Below are 24,831 nucleotides of genomic sequence, written 5' to 3'. Positions count from 1 at the left end.
AAACAGCTAACATGCATTAATTCCAAAAAGATTTGCAATGAAAGAAATAGGAGATTAGCATCAGGACAAGTGAAGCTTGGTTTCCTATTAGTATATAGTAAGAATTTTTAGTATTTGACAGGGATCAAAACCTTTTTTTTCATAGGATTTTTTTACTCATCTGGCTATCTACTTTCATGAATTCAATATCTGCAGCCTCCATGGTAAATGTTTTTAGTGCATTAAGAAAGCAAGCCGAATATCACCTTTGCTATTATTTAAATTCAGTAACTTCCTAAAATAGCTTCCTACAATTGCTGATGAAACAAAGCAGACAGACCAAAAGATTGTATTGCTGTATTTTTAAAAACCTGTGCATAGCTTTTAGTGACTTTTTCACCTGCCAATAATATGATTGTGGAAAACGTATGGCAATAAAATTATAAAATCAAAGTGTCACCATCATAATTTCAAGTTTCACACATTGCTAGAAGTGACTGAAATACAATTACTGTTGATATCTACTGCTTCATTTTTTAACCTTTAATTTGAAATTTGGGAGCTTTCATGCAGCTCAAGTGGCCCCTGTTTTTATGTGTTTACTTTCATTCTTCTCCCCAGTGTCAGTTTTCCATGATTTTACCTAAATACTTTGATACAAAAAATTCCATTTATATATAGCAGTTTCATTTTATTAAAATGTTCTTAAGATATTTATAGTGTTTTTGCATTGCAAACATTTCAGTCTGTAGATCTCAGGTGAGATGCAAAACAGTTTTGTAACACAAAAAAAAAGTCAGTTCAGTGTTTATGGAATTTAGGACTGTTTAAAAACCTATAGCTCTGGAGGCATGCACAAAACCCACATTTTTTCTTATGTAAAAAACTTACATATCTTTAATGATACAAAGGACCTGCTTAATTGTGCCTTTGGTAAAGTATACATTCAGTAATAACTGTAAATGAAGGATGTCTAATTCATTTGTACGTAGTAGTGTTTTGTTTTTGTTTTTGTTTTTGTTTTATGTGAATCACCAAGTGTTAGTTCTGCTATTCTTCTGCTTATACTCTGGATGTTTTTATCCCTTGAGGTCTATAGTACAGTACTCTGAATCATTTACTTCCTCTTTAACCTCTGAGGGATGAATTTCATTCAAAAAGAATAACTATTATGTTCATCTGTAGTAAACTGTTACAGCTATTTCACCTTTCCTGCCTCCAATTCCCTTAAAAGCACTGAGAAAATTAAATGCAAAGAAAGTAAGAGCAAAACTAGTGTGAGTACAAGATCAAGAATTGGAAATCTAGCATCTAAGACCCAGGAAATAAATGGTTGGGTTTTTTTAGTGCATTACCTTAGTCTTATTCCTTATACAGTTCTGCACAGCTATAAAATTCTGTGTTTTACCTTTTATAATTTAATGTATACCATACATACACAGGACATTGAACACCCTAAGTAACTTCTGGCTTTTCCTGATTTTGTGTTTTTGACTTTCCACTTTAAATATGACAATCCTTTTGTATTTAAAACTTCATACACATGCTGTCCACACCCATCAGGAAAACCAGCTGAAGATACATGCTTTGAGTTAAAAGGCAATCAAGTTTTTGGATCACAGAACGTTATTTATCACTTCCAAGGAACACCACAGAGCTCTGCCTAAGAGCTTTTGCCTGGGTCCAGTTCTTGGAGGCCAGCAGGGCTGGGCAGGGCATGCTGCATCCCAGCCGCTCCTTCCCTCTGTCCTCCCCGGCACACTCCTCTGCAAGGAGGGATGGATGGAGTCAGATATTCCATTTATATGTTTTACCGAGATCTCTCAAGTGGTAGTTTTTCCTGGCCATGTAACTCAGGCACAAATCTCATTCTCTGTGCCCCAGCTGAGGAGGACAAGAACAACAGATCAAGCCAGAGAATCTTCCCCTCTGACCAGTGATGCTAAGATGGTGGTAGTGTTGCGTGTGGTACCTTTAAGAATTGGGTTTTTTGGTTTTTTTTTTTTTTTTTTGAGGACTTAATTCCATCCATCTGATAATCCTGGAAGTCTTTCAATTTTTCAGTCTGAAATTTCTTTTAATAGAAAGTCAGCAAGTCATTTCCACTTTTCCATTCATCTCCCTCTCCCCATCCTCTTTTTCCTTTTTCTTCCTGATTCATATAGAGAAATGGATTTGAAACAAAATGTCAAAAGGGTAAGTGCTGGACATATCTGAATTTAATTTAGCTGCTGTTGTCTTTCCCTTGCAGAGGAGAGTAATGTTTTTCTATATCAAATTAAGGGTTTTTTTTTTCCATTGGTTTATCTTTTAAAAGAAAAATCAAATGAGATTTTATGTTTTAGCACATGTAAACAAGTTTTAAAACTAATGATTAAAATCTGCCCTTTCATAGAATGATCAACACATGAAAATAACTTTTGTCCTCTGCTTTTTGTTAGCAGTAAAATCAATTACTCAGAAGAATAGCATTATTTACAATTAGAAATACTACACTTGTAATTTTAATTCATTACTCTGGAGTTCCACAAAATATAACAATAGTTTGAATTGCATTTACTACAGAGTTAGTCTCTCGTATAAAACTCCAATCTGTTTTTCTGTTAACAATATATTTAACAATGTAAGAATGAATACAGACTGGAACATTACACCATACAAGATAAGGATGTAATTTGCTCAGGTGTGTGAGTAGAAAATAACATAACAATTGAATCGACTGCAGTATTTCTATGATTCTGCTTTACAAAAGACATTGTTACTGAAAAGAAAATGCTTTCTTCTTTTTAAAGTCAGGATATAATGGCAAGAAATCAACAGTCACAGCTGCTAAAGATCAGATCACACCAAATACACAACCCCCTCCAAATGTCTTCAGAAAAGACACTTTTTATGAACATGAACAATTCTGGGAAGCAGATAGGCCTTGATCTCATCTGGACTTTACACTGGACCTTTACCAGTAATATTGTAGAGTGGCATCAGGTGCTGTGAAATTGATGAACTTGATCTTACAAACTCTCTGAAAGACTCCATAGGATGTTAGGAAGCTTATCTGGTGACAGGGAGATAGCTATTCCCTCAGATCTCTACACTGCCACCTTCGTCCTACCCAGTCCCTTCCACTGCAGTGGAAGGCAGATACCTTTATGTACACAACTATAATCTATCTATCCACCCATCCATCCATCCATCCTCTTGTACATATACTTAGTTTTTATGGGAACTTTGCAGAGAGCCAATTATACCCACATTTTACAGAGTATTCATCCAGCTTTCAGGCTTGGGCTAATGCACACAGTCTTGATACAATGTAAAAGTATGTAGTTTAGAGCTGTAGAAAAATGCTGACTGAAAGCAAAAGGAGAAGAAAATAGGAATTCCTAGATGAAATAGGAATAAAATGAATCATTTGCTTCAGTTCCTAAACAAACACATCAGGAAAAATGGGGGAATTTTTTTCCAGTGGATGGGGCAAAAAAGCTCTCCAACTCTTCTATTTGCCTCTTCAGACTTGCCAGTACTATCTCTTGACAGCTTTGCTTTCATGAACAGCAGACAAACTCTTTCCTTGGTCTTCACCATGCAGCTAATAGTTCTGGAACAGTTTTTTTTTGTTGTTGTTGTTGTTCCCTGACTAAATTAAATATCTTTTGAGGCTTGGCCTTATTTTTTTTTGTCCCTTTGGGCTTCTACTTCTCCTTGGTAAGCTGACCTGCCTTTTACTCACTGTATGCTTCCTTCTTGTGTTCAAAGGAAATTTAAAGCTCAAGAGTTCACTGTGTTGATCTCCTACTTCCCTCTACACTTGTTCCCCTAATATTATTTCTTTGAAGAGTTATCAGTATGATCCATGTTGCTTTCTGCTGCAATGTTCTTACCAAATTTCTCTCCATTTTCTTGAATCAAATTTAGAAGGATTAAAGAATACTAGTGTGTGTCAATTCAAAACATCCAGCTTTCTTTCTTTTCTGTTTTCTGTCTTTGATACAGCAAATGGCCAAAACCAGACACTTGGGGAACAGAGCAAGCATAATGTGGTATTTCCTCATAGTATCATCCTGGAATACACAGGTTTTTGCTTTTGGTAATCTACATCTCTGGAGGTTTTCAAGACCCATCTGGACACAACCCTAAGCAACCTTGTCTGAACCCGTGATATTTCAAATTCCGAACTAATCATAGTTCCATTACCACACTGTCTTATGCTTCGCATATTGCTCAAAAATGTTTTGTGTCCTTAACCATCATGATTTTTAAAGGCCAACAACATTAACCTTGTTCTTTTCCTTCTTTTATCATTGTTAGGAGACTTTCAGGAAGCATATCCCCCCTTCATTCTTGATTTAGGAAAAACATGGAAATGAATCCCTCCTACTTTATTTTCCATTGCTTCACTTACTATGATAGTGTGTTTGCCAAATGCATTTACTGCTCAGTAATTTGAGATTTTTTCTTATATTTATGTCTTGCATTTCTTTAAGCTCTCTTGGCAGCAATTAGGAAAAAAAAGAACATCTACATTGTACAAAAATAATTAGGGTTTTCCATGTATAGAAGGACCTGTTCACTGCTAAAACTAATGTATTAACTAAAGGTGTATTAGCTGTTGCATCAAGGTACCACAACTAACTGTAGGAAGTAAAAGATTTGTTGAATTTTTTTGAAGCCACTGCTTGAAAGAAGAAGACAGCATTAGGTGTTGCAAGGAATCAGGACCATATCCAGCATAAATCTGTTCATAGATTATGAAAAACCCTTTCAAACAAAAATGGCCCCAGACAAGCTCTTTCCTAGGAATATATCATTCAAAGTTTAATTAAGTCTTGATTTTCTTAAACTTATCTAACAGTATGACCCCTCGGGAAAATATGTATAGAGTTTAATGTAGCTTCATATGCTGACAGAGAACTCTAGCAGATATCTCAAAAAAGCCTATTAGAAATACCTTTTCCCCCAGTCATATCTAATTTATGTAGATCAAATACCTGTAGGTATTTAATTCTTGTAAAACTGTTATAATCTTCTTAAGTACTGTTGCTCTCATCATGAAAGGATTTTTGCAGCAGGGAGGATAATGTACAAGTTATTACGATATGGTTCATGAAGCTTTTCCTCTATCTGCTGTTGAAGTGTACACAAATCTCTTCCAGCTTAACTCTAGTGAAACACTGGAGAAGTCCAGGGCAGGGCATTTTCAAAGAGCAGAAGATACATCTTTGTTTAAATAACCTCCTTTTTTCTCTGGAAACCTCTGTGGATTCCTGATGAAAAAGTTGGTTTTCCTTGCCCTCTCCAATAAATTGTTCAGCCTCTGGTAACCCCAGAACCCATGCCTCACCGCAGTCTGCTCACCTGGCAGCGGTAGGTGGCTTTGTTGCTGCTGCTGGTTTTTTTTTCCTCTGCTTGTGTAAATTCTTTAATGCAAAATGAGCAGAAACTTTGAAACAGCACAGCATAAGCCTCCACAGTCAAAGTTTCATTTGAATATTGGGAGCAAAAGTATTCTTCCAGTCTCACAACCCACTTGCATATTAGAAACAAAATGAAGGAGAACTGAAGGTAAATTTGTTCTTATTTCTTTGATAGATTCTTTGGTAGATTTCTTTCTGTAAACATTTCTTAGCTACCATTTCTTTCATACTTAATAAGTTCTGAGATTCAGTGTGATTGGGGATCATCTTCCTTATTCAGAATGCAGCAGTGCACACCATCATAAAAAGATATTTCAGAAAGGTAAAGATGAGCCTGAAATCTGAGATCTTATTGTTCTTTTTCTGTTTAGTCAATTGGATGTATTTATTCTTTTTTGGTGGGTATTGATAGGTAACTGACACTCTGTTGGATCATTTTCTTCCCGACATTTCATCTTCTAAGAGTTTCCAGCATTTTTCTCTCATCCTTTTTGATCTTCTACAACACTCTTAGTATTTTGTGTCATTTTTTAAATTTTCTCTCATCTTCTAGTGTCTTTCACTACTTCCTCTCCTTCCTTCATCTGAGCTTCCAAGCTTAGCTCTCCTGTTTTTCCCTTTCAGTCATACAAGCTTTTTGAGGGGGAAGATCTCTTCTCCATCAGATATTCTGTTTTTATTTTCTTTCTCAAGTCTTTCCCTCTTATATCAGCTTTTTACGCTGTTTTTTTTCCCCTCCATTGTTTATTTTGGTCTCCTAGTCCTTTCTTGCCTAAGATAACCAAAAACATGCTGCTTCTCTCTTATACAGATGTTGAACAGGTCCCTCGGGTGAAGCACAGGTCCCTCAGAATCTGCAAGAATCTTACAGCCGTTTTCAGAGCTTGTAGACTTCTTACTGCACTTGATTGCTGAGTTTGGGACATTAGGCTCAAATTGCAGAAAGAACATTACTCTTTTTCCATCTTGGCAGAGAAGGTTCCCAGGCATTTTCCATGGAAATTCTCCTTCCCAGTATTTGTAGCTGATAAAAAGATCAAGGATGCTAATAAGGGACCATTGACACATGTAAGACTTGGCAATCAAAGCAAATACCTCTAATGCTTATTATAGTTAAACTTTGCCCGATTATTTTCACCCACAGATTTCAAAGCAACTAAACAGAAGATGGATACCAATAACCTCATGTATGGGAAGGGAGTGGTGTGGGGAGGGGTGTTGAATGAAGTACAACGGGATTAATTATTTTGAACTATGTTGTAGAGCAATCCAGTGACAGAGCCAGAAAAATCTCATCAGTCCTGGTCAAGAGCAGATCCATGTTGCCCTCCTGGAAAGATTGATTCTTCATGACCAATCCCACTCTGTTACCTGCCCTAGTTACTCATCAATTCCACCTGTATGTTAAGCACATAGCAGAAACCAGCCATTATTAGTAACCAGTCTGTGTGTAGCACATATTTTTCTCTTTGCTTCCACTTCCCTTGACTCTAGTTTGTATTTCTCACTTTTTTGTTTGTTTGTTTGGGGTTTGCCCCTTCATGTCATCCACTACTTCTATTCTAGAGAAAAGAGAATTAAAATTCCTAGGAGCATAGTTATTTCAAGACTCAACCAAGATGCTCTACAGTGTATCATTAATATTTTACCAAAGGGCTTCTCCTCTGGCCAGCAGCACCTTGCTTTTGCCATTGCTCAGGTCATTCAGCTGGAGCAGACATTCAGCTGCAAACACAGGGTTTTTTAATGTGCTGCAGAGAAAGTTTTAAATATAAGTTCCATTTAAAACACAAACTAGCATTCCAAAGCCGTCACAAGGGGAGATGGTGACTCATCCGACACAAGGGCACATTTTATCCCACCCTGCTGTTTGCTCTTCCACCCAGAGTAAGCAGAGGTAGAAAAGTGTTCCTTAATATTCCTCATGTTTCTTTTTTCTTTTTTTTTTAATTTCTGTTAAATAAAGCCCATACGGGAAATGGCTCCAAGTTCTGTAATATCAATGGGTGATTCATCTCCACAGGAATTATTAGAGAGAAAATGTCCTTATTGTGAAGTGGATTGCCTTCATTGAGGGCACTTGGTGTTTTTCCCTCATTGTTATTACAGCATTTTGTAGACACTCAGAATCCATAATATTGTCATAAATCTAAAAAAAAAGGTTGGCATTTTCCTTTTTTTTTTTTTTTTTTTTTTTGTTATATACTTTGCTGCCATGAATATCTCACATTTCTTCCCAAAGTAGAAGGAACATCCCATGACATTTCTCTGAAGCAGAAAAAGGCTGTGGTGCTACAACTATCTTTGCGATTTCATCTATGGCACTGGCCCTGCTGCTTCAATGATACCTAGCTCTAAATCCAGTCTGGATACTGGCTAAAGGCTTTTTGTTCTCAGGAAAAAAATGATTTGGTGGCTGAATTGCTCATTTGTAGGTACGTTGCTGCAAGCTGATTCTGCATATTTCTAGCAGCTCTTATCCATATCATTTTCCAACTGGCGATTTCTATTTTCATTTCTAGGTTCACAGTTCATTTACACTTGATCGCCCAGAGATTATTTTCTTGAGCAGGCATTTTGTACAAGTACAGAGACTGGATTAACTCCAGTACTCTACTGTATTCTGGATTGTGTACACTCTAAAAAGCTCTTACAGGCATGGACCTTTTTTTCCTGTCAATTAGCTCTGCATTCTGGTTCCTATGCTTACTCCATAGTTTGTGCTTCCCTATAAATGAGAAATACAATGCATGGTTTGGGTTTTTGTGTGTGTGTGTGCGGGGGGGAGGGAGGTGTACAGTAAGTTAATGGTATTTGCGTTTCAGATATGCCAGATTTCTTCACTAGTGACTTGAGACACAGCGCAAGAATGAATTACTCTGAACTGTCTTTCTGTCTCCTGACAGGTCTGCTTGAAAAGCATCTTGCCTCAAGCTGAATTCATTGTTATTTCACTTATCTCCGAGTCAGCAAGAGACAGTTTTACAAATCTCTAGCATAAGGCATGAAATGGAATTCAACAGTAACACTGATTTTCCTCTTTTTATTCGGCTTCGGCCAAATGAGTGGAGACTGATATATTGCTAATATAGAGAGCACATTTGGGATGGTTTTTTTTGAATGCTAACTTTATTAAAACCAGTGAGTTTGTGAGACAAATAGTAATCACATGGAGAATTAACTCTCCTTGATTTATTTATCTTTCCCTATAGCTACCTTAAAATACAACCTTTAGGGTGAAATACAATGCAAGCTGGTAGTGTTTACTGAGGTGCGTGAGATATAGTATTCTTTCTTATTTGAGCAGTAATACGACAATAATACATTAGTGCTAATAAATGTTATTTAAATAAATATGCAATTAGCTGAAGAGTGGCCTGAAAGACCTTTCATTTTTCTAGAGGCAACGTTTCCCTGAACTGTCCAGAACACAGGGATGATCTCAAACACATTCTACTAATTATAGTGTTGTGAGTAGTAATCTACTTCCGCTTATGAATTGGTCACAATCTATATACTAATGTGTAAAGAAGCCAAAACTTAAGAGGGTGTGTCTGTATTTGTAAACTAAACACAGCCAGGGCCCCAACAACATGATCAGCCACATAGTCAAATCACCAGGATAGTCCCTACCCCAGGCCAGCCAGGGCCTCAAGCCATGAAGAGGCACAATTCTGGAAACTGTGCTAACCACCCTCGGACCACAGGACCATTCTCCCGAGGTGGCTTGAGTGTGGTCACCACACTTTGAGGAAGTGATTTTAGTTGCTCTAACGAGAGTTGTGCCATTTGGCCTCAGAGCTAGAATTTAGTCCTTGACCTCTAGTTTTAATGGTGTCAAAGCAAAGGCTACTTCTATCAAGAAAAAGGATTTTTCAGGGCTGGCTTGGAACAGCCCCAAACATCCAGGTTAGTCATACCTGTTGAGTGAGGTCTTTCTTTGTGTCTTTCATTTGGTTAAAGCAGCACTAAATACCACTTCTGTCAGCCAAAGGGTCTTCCTCCTTCCCATGACTCCCTTCCCCTTCAGCTGAGGGTTGCCTTCTCAAGATCTGAAATTGAGACCTGCTGAAGAAATACCTTGGGCTGGGATTCTGTCCTGATCCATGAAACAGCCTTCAAAGCTGTGTCTGTGTTAATAAATAAAATGGAGCTATTCTGCAGACCCAAGGGCAAGTGGTATAGTTCAGCTCTCTTCCACAGGGCTCAACCCCCCTTCCACTCCAGACTGGGTAGCTTTATCAATGCTGAAAACATCCCTTGAACTGTGCTGTCTTTGAATATGCTCAGAGGTCAAAACCACGCTGAAGTGTGCTAACAGCTATATCATGTGCCAATGTCCATGACTTTGCTGTTGTCATTTTTGAGCTACTGATGCAGACACAGGTGAACAGCCTTACGATTTAGAGTGTCCATGAATGGACGAATTATACCTACAGTGTCTCAAGACATTGTCTTCTGGATAACAAGTCCACTAAAAACTGTCTCCAAGCTATTATAGCCCATTCCTCTACCTGAGGAATTTGAGATTCAGTACAGAATCTTACCCAAAGCATTTTAAAAGCACATGAAGTGCACTGAAGTGCTGCAGATAATCACATTCAGATGCTGCTGTTCCCCTTGATATGGAATACACAAAGTAAGGAAAAAAATACCAAAGCTGTGTCAGGACCAGGCCAAATCCACCCATCTTTTAAAATTTATTTTTCTTTCCACCAAAAATGCTTGGCATTTTTCAGAGAAAATTTGTCAGTTAGACTGTAAAGAACTGCCCATTAAAACCCATGAGCAGTTCTTTATACAGATCAAGGGCCAACATTAGCAAAAGGCTCTAAGTGGTTGAGGTCAAAATGTTAAGCTTAAAACTTTGAAGGAATGATATTTTCTAGTATTGTAACAGAACACTACTCTGGTTACTTTGAGTGTCAGTACTAGGTTATTAATGTAATTTCTCAATTACTAATGCCAGTAAATTTTCTTCTATTTTTCCCCTCTTTTTGATTTCATCCAAAAGACCAGATAAAGTGCAGCATGGTACTGTAGGGATTTTTAATCAAATGCAATTATATAATTAATGATACAATACTAAGCCATGGCAGTCCAATTACCATGGATGAACATTTCTTCAGGGGTCTCTAGCTCTTCATAGTGGAGACTGGCACAGAATGGATTCCTAATAGGCAGCTCAGAGCCCCTTAGGGTATGTCATAGACAAATAGATTTTCACATGCTTGTACTGCTCTTGTCTTATTCTAACAGCTCCCTTCCTAGTCATACTAAATGAGTTAGGCTTATTCTGTGGAAGCTGACTAAAAGTTCTGCACGACTGCTGTAACTGTTATACATCATATTTTCCTCCAGCACTAGCACATTTCAGGGTAGGAAACTTCACTCTAGTTCACACATTTAGAAATTATTTTAACCCCTTTTTGGCTAGGAAATAAATGAATTTGTGGTTAAGCAGTCAATAACCAATACTGACACAGCTTGAAACTGAACTACAGCTATTGAAAGTTGCTTTGTAATAAGTATGATAGAGAGAAAATGAATGTGTGTTCTTCTCAGATAAATTTTTCAGGGGACTAAAACAAACAAGACCCCCACTTCATATGCAGCATTTAAAGAATCATGACGTGCGAGGGAAAGAGAGAGAGAAATAAGGGAAAATGATCTAAAAGTAACTGACATTATAAATTCCCACTTCCGCAAATAATAGAATCACACAGGACATAGTGACTGATGCCAAAGATTGAAAATGAATGTCTCTCTGTGGCACATCCAGAGATAGTCCCTAAACGGCATGGTTTATAGTAACGCTGCTAGGGTGGGCAGGGAACAGGTCAGGGAACAAAGCCAGGGAAAAATGAAATAAAAATGTTTTATGGAGCTACAAGTATCAGGAGAGGATTTGGTTCCATTTCTTCAATAAATATTCATTTTTGGCCCAAGTCTGGGTATAGCTAGTCTTGTAATGAGGAAGGAAGGGTGCATAGCAGAACAGCTGCTTCTCTTATATAATGCTGAACACCTGTCACTAATAAGACTAGTGCTAATCACCAGTGCTAGCAAGAGGGACTACAGTACCACTAATGCTCTCCAGGAAGTCTGTTTCTGTGTTCCTGCTTTGGACACAGAGCCACCAAGAATGAAACCAGATGACCAGGCAATAAAGTCCTTAGGAAAATAAAAATGTATTATGAAAAAATATACTTTGCAGCTTAAATTTGTCTTTGGAATTATTCATGGAGTAGATTATTCTTGACTACTTCCTGCCTTCTACCTCCTTACATGCTGTGTTGTAGCAAATCTGTTGTATGTTTGTAACCATAGCTCATTCAGTTCTTTGAAAAATAAATGAAGGAAAGTTGAGCTTTTTTCTTTTTTTTACCTCATTATTCAGTCTTCTCTTGAGACAAAGAATTATGTTTTGCTGTGTATTGCTAAACAAGGAAAAATATTTCTTCCAAACAAGGAGGGAATAGATAAGTCCCTACCATGTAGCTTTTCAACCCACAATTGGATTCAGCTGAGTTACTCAAATTTAGTCCAAATGCCATTTGTTTCTCCTGCCACTGGTACTATTTCACAGATTGTTCCAATTATGGATTTATAGTTTCTTTATGAAGCTGGTTTCAGTTTTTACAGTGAATATGACATGTAAAAAATGGCAAAATCAACTATATATCGTGCCTATTGATTGTATATCTACAATGAGCCATAAAACTTAATCATAATCATGAAACTTCTTCACAGAATTACTACTTCAAGACTCAAAATGAATGAATGGGGAGAGCTGTTTTATAGTTCTTATACAAATATTGGTTATATATTCATTGCTTCAGGAAGAAATTATGTGATCATCATTAACTCTATAGCAAAATGGATTTTTTTGAAATGTAACACTTCGGTACACCAACTGACAGTTAATAGAAGTTTAGGGACAAAACTTGTACTTGGTCACAAAGGTCTAGATTTGCAAAGTGCATTAATATTGACTGACATCACCAAGTACAGAGCTGTGTAAGCAGCAACAAAAGAGTTTGCATGAATGCTGGTATTGGTATATGTTAACAAAGATGAATACTGACATCTTTAGAAATAAATGGCTCTCAATTAATATGAGTAATCCCATTATTTTCACTAAGCTTTTTTAAAATGTAAAGTCTGTTTAAATTATGAAAAATAAAGTGTTTTTATGTAAATAATTGTGAAAAGAGCCTTGATAATCTTTTCTTGCTTTTTATGGATTATAATTTGAATAGGCTCCATCTAATCTATAATTCCTTCCAGATAATAGTAGTGTCTTGTTATGCAAATGCCACTGCTTTTGTATTGCTAAGAATGTGAACAGGTCTTGACACACTATTCACCTCTACCTCTTACAGTCAGCTTTCTAGAAGGACATTAATGTAATCATGTACTTTTCCCTTTGGTCCTTGCTCCAGACATGACTCAAAACTTCTTGACTCAGGAAAGGATATGGAGGTAAGCAAAAGCTGTCATATTCAGCCTGAACTTTGATATCAGCCTTAACCATCTATGAATACATTGCTAAAAGAAACACTACTTTATGAACGCATTCCATAAAAGATAAATCATGTTGTTCACAATGCAGTTGCTCCAAGAGTAGAACAGGTCTACATTAGATTAAACTCATGACAGGGTTTATCTTCTGCATCTCAACAGCCTGCGGATCAGACTGTCTTTTAGAAAATTTCTCCTCCTCCTGACACCACAGGCCAGAAGGTTATATGGTTGACAAGCCATGAAACCTGTTCTTCGTCCTAGATATTTTGTATGCAAAATGATGTCAGCTCAAATTTAACATAACGTTAAGAACTTTTTCTTTTTAATGTCATTCCCCATTTCAAGACTGTGTAATGAAAACAGACTGCATCAAAGGTGCAGCTGACAAGTCCCTGGATTTCTGAGTTGTTGTTGCATGTTACTCGTTTATCCCTCTGACTTAACTTGTTTTCAGGGTCTGGAGTGCCTTGGAATGAAAGCAGAATCAAACACCAGTCTTGTCTTAAAATTAAAGATATTATTTGTTATTCAAAATTGCCATCATTTTTGTATATTTATTTTGTTGGAAAACCTGTGGTTGGTGGATGGAATGCTCTGCAGTAGCAACGTGGGAATTCCTGTACTGCAGGAGATCTACAGTCCATCCAGGCAATATCTTTCTTCTCCCTCCCAGTGACCAGCGTCAAGCTACTGTGGATGAAAGCACCAGATGCCCTGCAATCTGCAGATTTAAAAAACTTGCCCCCAGGCAGGATATCTTTAATTCCAGACAGTCATGGCAGGTCTCATTTTACTAAATATTGACATAAACAATGGAGACATCTGCAGCTGGGCTGGTCATTCAGACTTCTAGTTATAGGAGATGATAAGGCATTTCTAGAGCACGTCATCAGATGTATTTTAAAATACCTAATTCTCTCTATTGAAGATAGAATTAAAGGAGGTGGTGAACTCATTAATTTTCCACTATACACATCCAAAGGTAAGCGAAATACAGTCTATCCTCAGAAAACAGTTCAAACCCTGAAATAAGCAGTTATAGAGACATTCTAAAATTCTCCAGTCCATGATGGAAAAGTAATGAGCAACGCAAACAACTTTGTGTAATATAGGGGTACTTCAACATCACTGCAAAAGCAGGTTAATTCCAGTTTAACAATATAATCCTTGAAAAGCCTTTGCTTATTACCCAGAGTACTGGGGAAATGGGTCAATGAGGTTGTTTATGAAACAGAAGCTGATGCAAACAGAAAGACACTCTTATCAGCACCTGAGTGTAAAATAACCAATTGCAGTTCATCCCATACGTGATTCACTGCAGGAATTAGAAAGGTGATTGATAAAGGGAGGACACAGAAATGTAAGCCAGCTACATGCAGAAGGAATGTAAACAATTCAGCATTCCTCACTGCACTTACAGCCATGGTAACGATAACAACCTCCTTGCTGTTGACATACTTTGCAGGTCAGCATTGCCTCTCCCGTACCTATAGATGCTGAGCTCCTTCCCGATGCTTTTAGAAACCTTTATCCTTCTAGCGAAGGAACAGTAGCATATATTCTTGCCTACCTCCCTGGCATGCTGGGATAGTGATAGTACTGAATTTATTCATCCTCCAAAACCACTTTCTAGGGACCGAGCTGCTCAGTCATACAGGCCGAAATATCTATGGTGCTCCTTCCTTTTATATAGAAAATATCACAACTATTACACTTTCTATTTGTGAGAGCAGATAAATCATTTTAAAATATTGCACATTTATTGTGTTAGCATTTTGGAAAAAAAAAATGAAAGCTCCAGTAATAATATCAGTATATTCCTGAGAGTCCGATCTGCATTCCACATGTCTTTGTCTCCTGTTACTGAGAACTACATTAACAAATTAGAATAAAATCTTAAAGCGTGTGGAATCCTGAGCCTTTGTCGTATCCTAAATGAATACTGTTGTTTTAATCCTGCTTATTTTGTAAGATGACATTATTGCTTCAGTGAAGTTACTTCATCTGAGATTCTTATAGATCTGTATAAGACAAGCATTACGTGGATCAGACAACCATTGTGTGTGATCTTGTTCAGAAGAACAAGATCCTCCCAAGCAGCTTTGCAAGTTGGCGAATACCGATTGTCCACCTGTCCCTCTTCTGCCAACAACCAGAGTATTACTCATCAAAGCATTTGACCATTGACATGCTTTCACCAGTTATTTCATTGAGCCTGAACTTATGCATAATTCATTTTCATTATTCCTTCCGTGTATGGATGATAGTGCTTAGATATGCAAAGTCCCTACACCAACAGAAGCTAAAAATGGTGCTCAGGGCAAACAACTCCTTTTTAAAAAAAAAGAAAGAAAAAAAAAAGTTGTGTTCACTTTGGAAGTGTGTGGCAAGGTTCTGATCCTTTCTGTTTCTTTAAGGGCACTGAGGATATAATTCACACTGAAGCTATAGAAGAAGGAGTTATAGAGTAAACTGCCAGAACCATGCGTTATTCACCCAGAATCCTCAAAAGAATTCAAGGATACAATAGCTGAGCTATTAACTGTGATATGAAATCTTTCACTTAAAACTGCTCAGCTCTCAGAGGATGGGAAGGTGGTTAATATGATGCCAGCTTTTAAGAGTGATTTCAGGGTAAATCTGGGGAAATACTAATCTGTAATTCTGACATCCATACCACACAAATCAGGCAATCTGTAATAAAGAATAGACTTAGCATGATATATATCATATATTAGGGGAGCGCAAGCATGGCTCTTATATAGGTTAATCATGACTAACAAACCTTCTAGAGCTCTCTGGTGAGATCAACAGTCATATGGATAAGGGATAGCTGGTTCATAAGATATATTTGAATCTCTAAATTGCATTTTGAAATTTCACTTGACTAAAAGGGGTTTTTTTTGAAAATTAAATGGCCATTAGGTAGATGTTCACATTGATAAATGCTTGGTTAAGAAATAGAAAACAGAAGATTTAGTACATGATCATTGTTACAAATGGAGTGAAATCAATGCACAGAACTCAACAGAATACTTCAGTGATCTGTGCTGTTAACATGTCCATAAATGATCTGGAAAGGGCAATTAGCTGAAGTGTCAAAATCTGCTGAGAAATCTAAGTCCTTCATGGTTGTAAAAAATGCAGGGTGACCATGCAGCATTGCAGAAGGACCTAGGCAAGTCCTGACTGTACTGAATGCCAGACTGACAAAATAGAAGATGAAGTTAAGTGTAGATAAATGTAAAATAATATATCCAAGAGGAATGATCCTCATTTTATGCATATAGTAATGACTTACCAGTTCTGCTCTACAGTGAAGTTTAGTAGCAAATTCTGTGGAAGTGTTGTCTAAGGGCTCACTACAGTTAAAAAACAAAGAAAATGTTAAGCAGGATCAGAAAAGAAATAGAGGACAAACTAGGAAACAGCATTATGTTGCTATAATCTACTATTGTTTTTTATTCGCAAAATCAAGAAAAAGGTACTTCAACATTTTCTTGAAGGGTATTAAAAATAATAACAGCAATAACTCTGTGAAGTCAGCTTCTTGTGTTAAAGCCATTTTAAAGGTCACCAGTTCCTAAAGTGTAATGATAAGTGTTGACAGTCCTTGCTAATTAGAATAACCTCCTGCACACTGGGGCTGCTTTTTAAAAGCACTTGTTTCCTTTCTTTGAGAAAATGAGTTTTGCAACTAATGGCAAATTCTGAAGTTTGTCCCCAATTTTACACAAATGCAGATGCAAGCTCTCTTTTCTCTCTCTCTCTCTCTCTCTCTCTCTCTCTCTCTCTCTCTTTCTGTTCCACTCCCCCCCCCCCCCTACTTTTTCCTTCCTGGCCTTCTCCTCACAGTGGGAGAAGTAGCAATTGGAAGTGTTGAAACCAGGCCACTACAAAATAATTGCAACTGCATTAGCACCAGAAATGTTTTAGAACCAATTAATGAGGAAATTCACTAAAAGCCCCATTATCTCTTTAAAAGAGCTTTACACGCTTATGTCATGCAGCTCATAAATAACAGGGATCTAAAAGGAAATCCCTTTGTAAATTGTTCTTCAGACTTTGTAAGAGTAGGTGCCAGTCATGGAGCTATTGAAACATAAATTAATGTTCGGAATAAAAGCACCATGGAATGAATCATGATCTCATTTTGGAAATGACCGTGGGTGTAGATGGAAGACTTTGGCCAGACTGGTTATGTTACAGACACACAGGGGAACCGAGGAGATTTGGATTAAACAAGGGGATGTCAACCATGTTTTATTGGTGATTTAAAGATACTGTTAAAGTAAGACACAATGGAGAGAAAGCAAAAAGGGGCACATAAGTACATATAAAGTCATATAGTTAAATGATGAAAACCAGAAGGAATGCAAATAGACCAGCAATCCATGCTTACTTTAGTAGCAGCCAGTCAAAGAACTATGCAGTGCAATAAATTAGCTGGATTACAAGTCAAGAAGCAGGCAGCCAGCCAAGTAAACCTGTGGCTACAGTGTCAGGTGTGGCATCACTGCATGAATGAGTGAGCATTTGAGACATCAGGCTCCTCCAACAAACCAGCTTCATCATTTGTGTTCGTATTTGAGGTCAAGCTTAATTGCCTTCTTGCAAACTTTTGTGATCCACAGTGATAATTTCAGTAAGGTCCAAACTGACCTTGTTCCTGAGATAGCTAGGGGAATTTGGAGGGAAACTTCTGTTGTGCTTTTTACACCTGGAATCTTATCTAGGTGTAATCTTAAACAGTCTTAAACAGTCTTTGTGAACTGCTGTTTGGTGACATCTTAATTACTATTAACTATCAAGAAGGTATTACAAGATCTAACCTCAGGGAAACAGACTGTGATTTGTTTTAATACGCTCTCTGTCACAGTGCCCATGCCAGGTAGACAAGAAACCTAATCAAGAACAGCCACAGAATAATCAGATGCAGCAGACCCCATCAGGAATAGGTTAACACAAGGTGGGGGGAACTGCATCTTCTTTATTCCCCACTTCCCTAGTGCGCAATTCTCATTTGGTCTTTGTATAGATGCTACAGTATTCTAAAAAAAGTTTGGGGTTAAGACACCAGGGAATAGGATGTAGAACTTTTCAGGGATATAGAGATATCCTGTGTGTATAAGCTAGTCAGAAATTTGGATATTTAAGGGGTGCTTCTACTAAGATAGGGGGCTATATGTGGTAAACAACCTGGCTTCAGTGATAGAATTGCATCGTAGTTTTATTTTAACTTCCTTTTTATGGGATTGTTGCTCTAGAGGAAAAAAAAGCAATCATTTTCCTTAAAGAAAATTGACAAAAAGAATATCACTGAAATGAGTTCAGCAGAGTTGTTACCGTCCCCAGTTTTGCAGTGGTTCTGTTTTAGCCTTTGGGTGTCAGGCTTTCATTTCATACTACCAAATACTTCCTGGATTCCTGTGTTTTATTTCTTCTGCAGTGGTTAACGTTTTACTTCTGTCCCTTTTTCTTTTTCTTTTTTTTTTTTTTTCATTTTGCTGCCCTTACACCTCTGTGTCATGCTCTAATACGTGGATTGAAGTTGAGTTTATGCTGACAATATCCCAACAGGAATATCAGGTAGCAGCACAGCTTTCATTTGTTGCTTCTTCAACAGACAACAACAACTCTGTTCCGCTAATTTTCACAGAGAACATTTCAGATAAAATTACTGAAAGGCATCCAGTCTCATATTGGTCAGTGACTCCTTGGATGATACCATGCCAAGATTGTGTTTGTCTTATACACATTAATGGAACAACTTTGTAGAGAAAGAAATACAAGAATAGCAAACCTCACACATTTGTCATAATACTCTTTCTTCTCCTCTTAGCACCCACCATTAATATCTGAATGTCTTTGAAGAAGCGTTCTTTTAATGCATGTTGTCTTATCCACAATGTACAGAGAACAGTAAAGATAGTGACGGGATCCATACATAACCTCTGTCAAGTTCACATAGATCTGGAGAAGCTGAGGGGGCATTAGCCATAAGTGTATTCACAGATGGATGTTGGTTCGCTCTCGTTGTACTCAATGTCTCAGCATTTTAACATTTTTTATTGCTTTAAAATATGTAAGTAATAACTGTTGGGGTTAAATTGCAAGACTATTTTCTGACACACCATTGCATTACAAAGTTATCACATTTTGATTTCTGACAGAATCTGGAAAAGATCTGGTAACTTTGCATTGTATCTTGTTTCTTGAACTAAGAGTAAATTATCTGAAGAATGTGATGCAGCAGGAAGCACAACTATTCACAAATTTGTACTAAAACACTCATACTAAAGTTCCAGGCATAACAAAGAGCATGTGATTGCCTAAACATCAAATAGCAGTACAGGATTTAGGCTCCTGGCTTCTGTTCCTTCTGCCAGAAGGGATTTAAATCCATATGTCTCCTGAGAGAGCTATCAAACTAGGTAGTTGAGATAGGTGGCTTCTTCAGTTGCTTATGTTGTTCTGTTCTGTTTTGCATTTCATAATAAAATATTCATTAAGGCATTAAAATTTGCTATATAGGCTCACAATTAGGACAGTCATCTGAATTCTAATTCCTGTGCCAATTAGTATTTCAGTATGAAGGCATTTGTCAGCTTGGATTCAAATCTCTATTCTAAATCAGATGACTGTCCTAAACTAGCAACCATAGAGGCAGTCTCATTTTGGCTCAATGAATATTTAAATACATCCAAAGTGAAGAGAGGGAGAGCACCATTATCTGGGCAGCTAGAAATTATCATGGTCACTGCAGAGCCAAGGCCTCAATAGTGAAACTTCCAGAGTTTCCAGGCTCCTAAATCCGCACGAGCCCATCTGTTGACCTGTGAATTTGAAAATCCTGGAAACCTTCAGGCAAGCTGTAAAGGAGATAGGGCTCTATGGGTCTCTGTTCTCTCACCTATTCATTTATTCATTAATCAGGTGCTAAAGGAGTCAGCAAGTAGGCTGGCCTGTGATTAGGGAGTTCTAAGACATTTTTGACATGAGCAGATGCATCAAAACCCTGTCTGTGTTATACTGCAGCTCCACTGTGATCTCTGAAAAAGATTTTGCTCTTACTGATTCAGCATTCTTCAATGAAAAATATGCAAAAAAAAATATGTATTTTCCAAACAGCTAAATGTTTACTTCACAGGCTTAATTCATTACACTGAGTATAGCCGGATAGCTGAATGACATGTGCTGAAGGAGAACTCTCCATAGATAAACATGACAGACTGTGTCACTGGCTTCTAATACATATGCGCTTTGGTGAAGAATGTGTTCCTGATATTTGCGTAAACTAGGATGCCAGGGTCTTATTGCTTTGAGTGAGAGGATGAGATGATACGATCACTGTGCCAAGTTCCTGTAACTCATCACTTTCTATTCCCTGTGAAGTGGCATTCCCCTACTCCGGCTGCCAAAAGCTGGTTTCTGTTTCACAGTCCCAAGGATGGTGTAAAATCTCATTTACTGATTACCTGCTTCTTAGACTATCTACTGCAAAACCTATTTCTAATTTGCACTTTGCTTCAACTAGTGTTCAACTACTAATAAATTCTCTTTCTCTCTTACTCTCTTGCTCTTTTCTTTTCCTCCCCCCTTCTCTCCTTTCCTCCTCCTGCCTTCTTTGGGCATATTTCCAAGTGTGAGCAAAAAATGGGTCCCCAGCCACATACAATAGGCAGTGCATGCTGTGTTTCATTCTTCTTTTAGAGAGTGTGAAATGCAAGACGCAGAACGGGTACTATCTGGAGTCAAACTTGTTCAAAAAGGTACGTTACTATATTGCACTGTATTTTTCTCTGTATATTAGACTGTATTTTTCTCTGATACTGGCACTTAGATTCAAGTAATATTTACATATAAGTCTTCAGTAACTTTGCAAAAACCACCACGTATTGCAAGTTGTGCCTAGAACAAGCAGGTGTAATCCTGGGAAGATAAATATAATCCAGTGGCTAGCATTGATTTCTTCAGCATTTTATCAAACTCCCTGTTGTAGCAACAGTTTTATGCTGTTTTTCCATTCTGCTTAACCAGCAGATGACTCAGTCTACAGACCAAGATAATGTAGTACAATTATAGCATTCAAAATGGTTTATGTGTGACTACTCAAAGCTTGTCTTCGCTCTGTTTATTGGCTACTAGCACACTAAGCTAAATGCAAGTTAACAAATTCCTAAAAATACCCCAGGGATGAATCATCCCTTTCAAAAGGGTTCTGGAGAGTGTTTACCACTGTGATGATAAGTCACGGGGTAGTAGGGAAGCCAATTTATATTACAGAAAGAGACAAGCTTGAGTCAGCCAAATGCTATGTTACAGATTCTGAATGCTTTGCCTGGAAAATGGCTATTATGAGTTAACATCCTCAAGCTTGGGCAATCAAAGGCATTTGCTAAAGTGAAATTTTCCCAGAGTATCCACGTATCTTACTAGTCTGATTTCTGTTGCCCTCCTCAGGAATTCAGCAGTTAGGATTTTTTAGTTTTAGAAAAGTTACTCCCAAATCTTAAATAACTCATGTGTTAATTAGAAACAGTGGAAATTGCAGAGCCTGTTCACTTTGAATTTAGCTGCTTGATTTTTAACACTGAAAATTGAAAATGTGTGTTACAATTCATTGCATAGAAGTGTGTTTAAATATTCTCTGCTACCTGCAGAGCAGACTGGAGTATTTTTGAAAGAAAGAGATTAAAATGCTGTATCTCTCCCTTAAAAACTTTGTTTGATATATCCAGCATTAAATGAAAAGAGATAGAAATGTAATGGTTAATGAATAATAATAATAAAATCTAAGTGAAAATCACATTGATATTTCAACCTTTGCCCTGTAGTAAACCAATAATAAACTGTAATAAATCTACTCATTTCTACAGATGTTCAGTTAGGTTTAGTCCCACTATGTTATTACATTATTCCACGGTGATTTAATTTGATTGAAAATTTACTGTAAATTGAAGTGTCAAGAAATGTCTGAAAGCTGCATTCACAAAGATCTTTCTGTTTGCTAGATTATTGTTCCACACTTGCATTTTGATCCCTGGCAGGTGACACAGGCAGACATGCTCTGAGGATCTCAGCGGTGTGACTGAAGGAGCTGCCTCCGCTCGTACCCAGCAGTGCTCCTCCCATGGCAGCTACCGCCCCTGCACATTTGAGAGGCCACAACCGGTGACGTGGCTGCATCGGGGCCTCACTGCCACTGCGTTTTGGGCAACAAGCACACACACCTAATTAGCACAGATGGCCTCGGCCGACTAGATACAGCTAATGAAAATATGGGAGTACGTTTACCCAACCCAAATATTAGACTGGAAGAATACGCTCCCGAAGCTCTTATGTTAAGTACAGGGGGAGCTTAGATGGGTGAATCCAAACCCTGGTCTGCTTCCGTGCAAAACCAGATGAACTTAAATGTTTTGAAAAGTTGGGTAAAAGCCATGAAAGGTCTTCCACATTTGAATCTTAAGAAGTTGAGAGATATGGCCATGCTCTTTAGATAAATGTGGAAGGGCCAGTATAAAACACTTTTTAGAAATCCTGAATATAGCAATCGATCACACAGGACACACCTCACAGACCGGTCCTAATACACCTCTCTTTTCATGCATCACCTTCCATTTTTAAGAGTGCTATCTATTACTCAGCATAAAGAAAGAAAGGCAGACACATGCTAGGGCAAATTAGAAAAAAGTTCATGACCAATAAAATTAATAAATAGAATTTTTAAAATGACATTTTGAAAATAGTGCAGTGCAAAAGATATAATGCTCTGCCATCTTGTTCTCTGGGCACTGTGCATTACAACAAAATGACAGGTTTAAATTTCCTCACCAGTAAACAGTGAAACATATTATGTGAAAGGACATAGATTAAAATCTTTGCCTTCACAAAGCAGGTATCTTTGATACTCTGCATGGAAAGTACTGACTGCTCAGAGAAGGCTACTCCATTTTCTCACTGTGAAAGAGTTCAGTAAACCCTTATTTCTGAATTAAAAACTTGTTTTACATTTGTCAGTCTAATTACAATTTAATCATACTCTGTTTGTCCCTTGACTCCTCCCTCTCACAGCTACGCTTGAATAAGCAGGCTGATGTTTGTGTTGAGACTGCTATAAATCTTTAAGAAAGTAGCCTATTAAAAGGCTCTCTTTAGCTCACACATCTCTAGTCAGAAGGGAAAGTGTTATATAAGATGTGCTACTGCCATATTTGTACGGATAAATCTGGGGAATTGCCTGCTGGAAAAAAAAATTCGTGAGGAGTAAATGAGGATATCTTTAGATAATCGCCTGTGTCTGAGACTCTCAAACATGCCCCAGAAATGTATGTGATAGTAAAACCTCCCACTTGAGCCCTGTGGAAGCGTGGCGGAAAGGCTGCCGCTACGCCAGAGTGGTGAGTTATATAACCGCGGACGCCCAGCGAAAGCCGTTTGCCAAACCTTTGCTTTTACGTAGTTCAGGCTCCAAGCTCTGAGCTCCTGCACTTCATCAGACGATCCATTTGCCATCCTTCCCAGACTGTACATTGAAAGAGGGGCTGTAATGTAGCTTCACAAAGTGAAATGCAAAATAAATGAGACTGTACTTAACAGCCTTCTGGGAGGTGCTTATCAGACCACAGACGTGTCTCACATCCATCGCTGGCTGTAAGGACGGCTCAGGACACTCAATGTGACCACTGGAAAGCTGGGAACTTACCAGATGATAGTCCAAACACTTGTGGGGCCACGAGTTAGTGATGAGAGTTTGAAAACTTCTGGCTTTTTTAGAATGTCTCACTTTTTCAGAAGTGGATGAAGGAAGATGGTGGACTGAGTAGACCTCTCATGAATTTTAGAACCAAGGAAATCCATAATCACCAGTATCACCTGAAATTTCAGGTTAACAGGCAGGCCCCAAAACTGAGAAAGGACTGTGTAGTTATCTGATAACCACAAAAGGAATAGGTATTAATGAAAAGCTGGTAATGAGAAATAATTATTAATAAGCATTTGGGAAAGAAGACCGCTCAAAAGCTGGAATGGCCTAGAAAAAAAAAAATCTAATGACTCCTTTTTTACCCCAATCCTAATTCAAATTCTGCTAAAGAAATAAAAAAAAAAAAAGTCAAAAAAAATGCAGGGCAGAAGTACTATGTATGTCAAAGTGTAAGTGTGCATGTGCACAAGTACAAATACACACAAGCACATGATCATGCACTGATTTTTCATATATTTATAGCTGACATCTGGGAAGAGTTTACATAGTTCCACTTATGTCTTCTTGACCCTACAAAATAGTAAATAATAGATGAATGGTGGAAGGGTTTTGCAAGCACCTATAACTAGGTTAAAGATTATTGAGATGGCAAATTCAAGTAGTTTTACACTATTTTTTTTCTCCTTCTCAGAAGTGTGTGATGCTATTAAATCAGCATCTAAACAACAGAAAAAAATATATTCTGGATTAAAATTATAGATGTAGAAAGAGTCAGTGCCTCAGAAGACTGCTTGTGAAAGTACAAACACAAATAATGGTCTTGTATATGGTGTATTTCAATTGCATATGTATTTGTTATAAATACAGCTGCGTGAATAGCAGGGTTTCTGTTTGCTGGCAGCTCCAAAAAAAAAGCCCATCGATGATTGCATAGACATCAAAATACATTTAGAATTCATTAAAACCAAAACATTTTCTTTAAAAAAAGTTGAAATAAAGTGTTATCTTTTTTGAAATTTACAAGAACAATTTGGCATAGAGATGAATTTATGAAGTATTTCAGTACAGCTGTACATATGCTTCTCACATGCAAAGTTCTGGCTAGAAAAGGTTTGCACAAATCACAAATTAGAAAATCACCACATGCTTAGCAATTGCAGAGAAAATTTCAGAATACAATTTTACACCGATATCACTAAAATC

General features: G+C 37.6%; 2 long non-coding RNA genes across 2 annotated transcripts; one reads left to right on the top strand and one right to left on the bottom strand.

The window, feature by feature from the left end:
* Positions 1 to 2,368: 2,368 nt before the first annotated feature.
* On the bottom strand, positions 2,369 to 23,588 carry LOC135327433 (uncharacterized). Its single transcript, XR_010387554.1, has 3 exons — positions 23,370 to 23,588; positions 16,222 to 16,282; positions 2,369 to 6,417 (listed from the first exon to the last, which is right to left on the bottom strand). It is a non-coding gene; the product is annotated as an uncharacterized LOC135327433 (long non-coding RNA).
* LOC135327432 (uncharacterized) lies at positions 20,568 to 23,675 on the top strand. Its single transcript, XR_010387553.1, has 2 exons — positions 20,568 to 20,692; positions 21,971 to 23,675. It is a non-coding gene; the product is annotated as an uncharacterized LOC135327432 (long non-coding RNA).
* The last annotated feature ends 1,156 nt before the right edge of the window (positions 23,676 to 24,831 follow it).

This window comes from Dromaius novaehollandiae, chromosome 2 (genome assembly GCF_036370855.1).
Source record: "Dromaius novaehollandiae isolate bDroNov1 chromosome 2, bDroNov1.hap1, whole genome shotgun sequence".
NCBI lineage: Eukaryota > Metazoa > Chordata > Aves > Casuariiformes > Dromaiidae > Dromaius > Dromaius novaehollandiae.
Note: the sequence above shows the minus strand (reverse complement) of the source record. Positions and strands in the feature narration are given on the sequence as shown.